This window comes from Peromyscus leucopus, chromosome 3 (assembly GCF_004664715.2).
Source record: "Peromyscus leucopus breed LL Stock chromosome 3, UCI_PerLeu_2.1, whole genome shotgun sequence".
NCBI classification, from domain to species: domain Eukaryota; kingdom Metazoa; phylum Chordata; class Mammalia; order Rodentia; family Cricetidae; genus Peromyscus; species Peromyscus leucopus.
The window spans coordinates 50,686,970-50,694,273 of record NC_051065.1 but is presented as its reverse complement, the minus strand read 5'-3'; the positions used below and the strand labels follow the sequence as shown (position 1 = coordinate 50,694,273).

The following is a 7,304-nucleotide window of genomic DNA, read 5'->3' as shown; positions in this document are numbered from 1 at the left end:
ATGGAAACAGTGTTTCCTGCTCTGGGCCCAGCCTGGCCTTTTCACCTTGAATTCTGCAGCCTTGTTCTCAAGATTGACACGAGCAGTTCCCCCGAAAGCACTGGTCTGGTTAGTTATCTTATCTACTCAGGCCTTTTCTCAAGCCCCTTCTGAAGCCTCTTGAACTCTGCTATAGCTACTTTCACGTGGATTCATTCTCTAACCTATATATAGATAAGACGTACCATGCACTCTGTGCCGTAAGTGTTGATATTAGTAAATAAGATTGGAATGAAAGAACTTGCTTTACCTCGGCCAAGTCACCAAGGTAGGTGTATTTTAAGACAAGTTGCTACCATTAAACCAACTAAGCCTTGTGAATTTGTTAGTTTTCAGTAAATTCTGACCTTGTAGAAAGACGCAAGCATGTTGGCCTATGTTTCCAGCAGAAAGAGTACATGAAAGTCAGAGGAGCGGTCAGGCTTTGAGATGCCTGCTCGTCTCTGAATCGCTTTGCTAGCTGCTGGCCTTGGCCATCTGCTAGCCATTAGCACCAGCTGATGTTGCTCCTGCGGACCTTGGAGGTGACTTGTTGGATGCTAATCAAACTGTGCCTAGGGTAGCTTTATCATGGAGCTAACTACCATCACCCCATCAAGATATAGCTGCTATTGTTCTCTGTGACCTCTGTTATTCATGTCTATAGGGCAGTCTGGGGTAGCATGTTCACTGAGCTAGGTGGAGGCGTTCTAGAAGTGCCATAATTTACAATGTAGTCTCTTACAGTTCGATGTACTGAAAGAATATGTCAAGAGGACAGTGCTTTGCCTCTGTTCTTCAGGGTTGGGGTTCAAGGGAGTCAGCAGTCCAGCCAACACTGGCTCCAAGCTCTGTCCTTCCTCTTACCTAGGCAGCTAGTATGGCCATCCCACACCCAGTTGCAAGCTCTTTTAGTTTTCATACTCGATGTTGCTCACCTCCTCTCTTAACCCTAATATTCCTTTCGACCCTAACCTCTATCTTTACTATAACATTAGAGCACTGGGTTCAATAACAAGTAAATGGATAAATAAAGGGGAATAGAGAGAGAAGCATTAATGTAGCCGTTTTGAGGGTATTTTAGAGAGGCTTACAAAATCTATAAAGATATTAAAGGTTTTCTAAAAATCTTGGACACAAAAAAATGACAGATTTTAAAAGTAGCTGATGCCCCGCTGGCAATACAATTACAATTGGGAGATGACATTTTTCTGCCAGACAAAACCTACAAGTTGGTATGTAAACTCAGTGAGTAATTTTCACCAAATAGTGAGAAGCACTAAAGAATTAAATAACCCTGGATGAGCTTTGGAGACAGAGGCCCTGAGTCCCATCATGTGCTATTTCGCTTCCAAATCTTAGAGAATCTTCAGAACGGTTTGCTGAAATTGTCAGTCTGGGTTGCTGTGTCTGTTGCATAAACATTGTTTCCGTCACATGGAATTCCTTTCCGCTCTTACTACTCCCAGAAGAATTGTTTTAGCGGGTAATGTCACATCCAAAGCAGAAATACATCTTAGCTCATCCAAACTGCCTGTCTTCCTGTCCTGTACTTTAGAAGTCCCTGGTTTCTTTTCAGTTTTTTTTTAATTGAGATATGACACTCAGCTTTACAGAGATGTGATTTGATTGGCAACCACAACTGTATATATTTAAGATTTATCCACAGTCTTTTGGTGTGTGTGCATTGACTACCACAGTCAATTTAATTAACATATTCAGCACCTTGAATAATTATATTTTCCTTTTGTGTGGTCAGAGCACTCAAGGCCTGCTTTTCTGTCATTACTAATAATCATGACTCTTCATGTTTGGTCCCTAGAAGTTATTCATCCTGCATAAGTGAGACATGGTATCTCTGACTGACATCACTGCATCTTCCCCATCCTTCATCCCTGACAGCCGCATTCTATTGTCTGTTCAACTCTTGATAGTCTACAACTGAGATCATTCAGGATTTCCCTTTTGTGCCTGGATCATTTTACTTAGTATGTCTTCCAGGTTTATCTATGTCATCACAATGACAAGACTGCCTCCCTTTTAAGGGCTAAAGAATATTCTATGTCTGTGCTATGCAATCTCTAACCTTTAGTGGGCAGGCATTTATATTGGTTCTGTATCTTAGCTGCTGTGGAAAATGTTGCAGTGAATATGGAAGTGCAATGATTTCCTTTTTTCTTTTCTTTACTTTATTTTATTATTATTATTATTATTATTATTATTATTATTATTATTATTATTTGAGACAGAGTCTCTCTGTGTAGCTTTTGAGCCTGTCCTGAAACTCACTCTGTAGTAGCCCGGGTCTGGCCTTGAACTTATAGAGGTCCACCTGCCTCTGCCTCCCAAGTGCTGGGATTAAAGGCGTGCGCCACCATTGCCCGGTGCAATGGTTTCTTTGAGATGCAGGATTCACTTCCTTTGTGTAGATGCCCTGGAGTGAGACTCAGAAACAGCTAGTTCTACTGTAATACTTTTTTATTATTTATTTTATTTTTGAGATATATTATTATACCATTTTCCCCTTCCCTTTCCTCCCTCCAAACCCTCCCACATACCCTTCCATGCTGTCTTTCAATTTCTGGCCTCTTTATTCATTAATTATTGTTATATGCATATATATTCCTAAGTATAACCTGCTCAGTCTGTATAATGTGACTAGTGTGTGTTTTCAGGGCTGATCATTTGGTACCAGATAACCTATTGGTGTGTTCTTCCCTGGAGAAGACTATTTCTCCTTCTCTGAGCATTCCTCAGATGCCTATAGGGTTGTGACCTCATCGTCTTTCCCCCGTTCATTTTAGTGTGTCTGTTGCTGTTGTCTTTGTTCAGCTCATGTTTAGACAGTCATGTTGGTGAGACTTTAGGGGTGGAGCTTCTGACATTACTAAGAAACACAATCTCACAGCAGATTCTCTGACCCTCTGCCTTTTGCAGTCTTTCTACTCCCTCTTCCACAATGTTTTCTGAGCCTTAGATGTGGGAGTGCTTTGGTAGATGTGTCACGAGGACCAGGCTCCACAACTCTGCATTGTGATTGGTTGTGGTTTTTATAACGGTTTCAGTCTGTTGCAAAGAGAAGTTTCCTTATTTTTAGCAATGTTCCTATATTTTCCACAACTGCCGTATTAACTTTCCTTCCCAGAAACAAAGTACAAAGACACTTACACCATCTCCAGCACATGTTGTCTTTTGTTGTTTGCATGTATGTTGGTTTTTGTAATGCCAGGATCAATATGAGGACATCATTCTTTTTTCAGATTTTTTTTTTTTTTTTTTTTTTTTTTTTTTTTTGGTTTTTCGAGACAGGGTTTCTCTGTGTTGTTTTCTCCGTGCCTGTCCTGGATCTCGCTCTGTAGACCAGGCTGGCCTCGAACTCACAGAGATCCTCCTGGCTCTTCCTCCCAAGTGCTGGGCTTGAGAACCTCAGTCTTTCTAGGCAAATATTTTAACACTGAACGAAACACTCATCTTTGGTCTGATAGTCATTCTAATTGGTCTGAGTTGATATCTAATTTGGGTCTAGATTTCCATCTCCTTGATGATTAATTATGTCAGGCATTGTGAGTATTCCTGTTGGTCATTATACATGTATATCCAGATTCTTTGACTATTTCCTTTGGTGGGGTGGTTCAAGGCAGGGTTCTCTGTGTAATATCCCTGGCTGTCCTGGAACTCACTGTGTAGACCAGGCTGGTGTCCAGCTCACAAAGATCTGCATGCCTTTGCCTCCATGGCGCTGGGATTGAATGTGTGCAGCACCATGCCTGACCCATTGTCCGTTTTTTATTTCTTATTTTTAAAAATGGAGTGTCTTTTATTGATTCTGACGGTTTCATACATGTGAAAAATGTGTCTTGATCATATACACCCCCAGCTCCTTTCCTCTCACTCCCAGTAGGCACCCTCAACGTGTCTTCATGTCTTCTCCTGTTGTTGAAACCCACTGAGTCTGATTACTGTTGCCTGTTGAAATGTGGTTGATCTTTTGCAGCTAACCATAGATGCAATCATTTCATGGGTGCAAAGACGTGTCATGTTCCAAAGACTGCATTTCACGTCAATCCTCCCTATCCTCCAGCTCTGTTCCCTGAGCTTTCATGGACAGCAGTTACTCTAGATATCCCATTGAGGCTAAGCACTCAGTGCTCACTTATTCTCAGCACTTTGACTAATTTTGAATCTCCACATTAACTGCTGATCACTGGAGAGAGAAGCTTCTCTGGCCAAGGATGACAGCACCACTAATCCACACATATAAACATTAATTTGATTATGTATTTTCTTATTGTTGTGATATGGGTCTTCTCCATATTTAATATTAACCTCTTATAGGATATATTGTTTACATGCATTATCACTCTTGTTATGAGTTATCTGTTCATGCTGTTGCTTATTTCCCTGTGGTAGGAAAGTTTTATAACCTAATGCAATCTCATGTGTCTATTATTGTTGTTGTTGCTTGTTTTGGATAAAATATTTTAAATCATTGCCCAGACCAATATCAAGAAAATTCCCCCTATATTTTTGTAGTGGTTTAACAACTTCAAGTCTTACATCTGCCCTATTCCTTTTTGAATTGATATTTGTATATTGTATAATGGTTGAATTTCATTCTCTTACATGCCAACATCCAGTTTCCCCAGTATCATGTCTTGAAGAGACCATGCTCTCTCCACTGGATAGTCTTGGCACTAGAAGGTCAGTCAGTCAGTGGTGAATGCACAAATCTTTTCTTTCTGGTCATAATCTTCTGCTTCATTGGTTTATATGTCTGTTCTTATGTCAGCACCATGCTGATTTGCCCCTATGACTTTGTGGTCTATTTTGAAATCAGGTAACATGATTCCTCTATCTTTGTGCTTGTTGCTCAAGACTTCTTCAGCTCTTTGGGGTCTTTTGAGATTCCATTTAACTTTAAGGATTTCTTTTTCCTATTTCTATAAAAAGAGCTGTTTTAGTTTTGATAATCTTTGCACTAAATCTATGCATCACTATAGATAATGGGGCTTTGAATAATAGCAATTCTCCAAATACATGAATACAAAATATATTTCCATTTTCTGTGCTTTTTACAATTATTTTTGTATATGTTTCATAAGTTTCGGTGTACCTTCTTGGTTTAATTTATTTTAACATTTTCTATTATAACCAATCATTTTCTTAATTAAGAAATGTTTATTGTTAGTATACAGAAAACACAACTACTATCTGCATGTTGCTTTGTACCCAGCAATATTAGTTCTCTGTAGTCTTTAGAGTCTTTCACAAGATCACTTTGTCTACAAAGGGACAATTTCACTTCTCCTTTCTAATTCAGAGCTTTAATGTTTATTTTTCTCATCTAATTTTAGCTCTAGTGAGGGCTTCTAGTACTATATTAAAAGAGAGTCGTGAGAGTATGCACATCCTGTTTGCTTTGAGACAAAGCATCCCTGGCAACATTTCTGTATTTTGCATCCCTTTTCTCCTACATCCTTTTTAAAATATTCATGCAGTTTCTATAATGGTGGGGAGGGTAGCACCTTGAAATGTGTCAGCCACAGCTAGGGTATTCTCAATCTCTGATTTTCATTAACAGTCTGTCAGATCATCATTTTATTTTTGGCAAGAGCCACTGTAGACAGCAATGTTTGGGTCCTTATATACAAATCAGCTTGAGGGTTTTTTTGTTTTGTTTTGTTTTGTTTTTTTTAATTTTCAGGAAGACTCTGACATCCTACATAACATGCCTATCCTCTGGATCCACTGACACTGTGAGAAGTGGGGGAGATAATATGATTAGCAGCCTCTATAATGACCACATGAATAGAATAAGTGCAAGAGAAATTTTCTAAGGAGAACGCAACAATTCCCTCCAGAAAACAGCAGGAGTCCCAAGCAAGTGAAATAAGATAATAAATTCTATTATAGAACATAACGTGATAAGTCACTATAACATTGACAAACAATTTTTTACTATTGCTTCTTAGGCTTTGGTGTGGAGTCATTGCTTATAGTAAAGAGGTTCAGCATGCAACAGAAGGACCAGCAGACAAATAAGCAGTGTCAGGGAGTCTGGGGACTTACCTAAGTATTCTCACCTTGAGATATGGTTTCTCTCACTACATCATGGTAAATTCATGGCCTGATGTGGTATATTGAGAGCATATTTTTGAGCATTTCATGACTGCTAGGATTTGTCTTCAGAGAGGCATAGATCTGCTCCTAAGGCACCACTAGAGAAGGAGACTTGGGGCTGAGAAGGTAGCTCAGTTCATAAAAGCATACCTTGCCTGGTATATGCAAAGTCCTGGGTCTGCATACACTGGGCATCCCTGGCACTCAGGTAATGGGTGTGGTGGGCACACCTGTCATCCCAGCACTCTGTAGGTAGAGTCAGGATGGTCAGAAGTTCAAGGTCATTCTTAGCTATACAGGGAGCTTGAAGCCAACTGGACTAGAGGCCTTATCTCAAAATAATAATAATAGTAGTAGTAGAAGATGCTCATAGGTGATAGGGCACAATTGTTCATAGTGAAAAATATCCACCCAAATAATAATCAGTCAGCAGAAAGAAGATGATATGGTAAGCCTGCATGCAAAAAGAGCTTCAGAAAATTGTGTATGCTATGTTTTTCAGGAAAATAAATGTTTTACTTTTCTCCCCCAAATTAAAATTCTTCTCTGCAGTGAAACACAGTCACTCATTCTGTCTGTGCTAATATGTAACAACTCGCTTGTGTCCAGAGAGCACGGTTTATATTTAATGAAGCCACATTGGCTCCTACTGACTGTGACAATTTTTTCAAAACTCCCAGATTATGCAGTAATTCTGTTTTTGTTCATTTATTTGTTTTGGTTTTTATTTTTATGCAGACTTTAAAAGCTAACAAAACTAGTTTTTATGTTTATTTATTTATTTATTTATTTATTTATTTGATTTTTCGAGACAGGGTTTCTCTGAGTAGCTTTGCGCCTTTCCTGGAACTCACTTGGTAGCCCAGGCTGGCCTCGAACTCACAGAGATCCGCCTGGCTCTACCTCCGGAGTGCTGGGATTAAAGGCGTACACCACCACCGCCCGGCATATGTTTATTTTTAGTTATATTTTTGGTGTGTGTGTGTGTGTGTGTGTGTGTGTGTGTGTGTGTATTCACATGTGTACATACCACATCATACATGTGGACGTTAGAGGCTGACAGGTAGAAGTCAGTTTTCTTTTTCACTCTGTGGAACCTGAGGATCAAACTTGGGTCTTCAGGCTTGGCAGCACATGCCTTTACCTGCTGAGCCATCTCACCAACC

General features: G+C 39.6%; 1 protein-coding gene across 4 annotated transcripts in view; it reads left to right on the top strand.

The window, feature by feature from the left end:
• The first annotated feature begins 219 nt into the window (after positions 1–219).
• The window catches only part of Akr1d1 (aldo-keto reductase family 1 member D1), a 66,462-nt gene continuing 59,377 nt past the window's right edge, over positions 220–7,304 (top strand). For 3 of the 4 annotated variants that reach the window (XM_037203649.1, XM_037203648.1, XM_037203647.1), the window contains exon 1: positions 227–307. The gene's annotated coding sequence lies outside the window, so the exon portion shown is untranslated. Of the gene's footprint in view, positions 308–7,304 lie in introns of all 4 variants that reach the window. The other variant, XM_037203650.1, reaches the window with a different exon arrangement.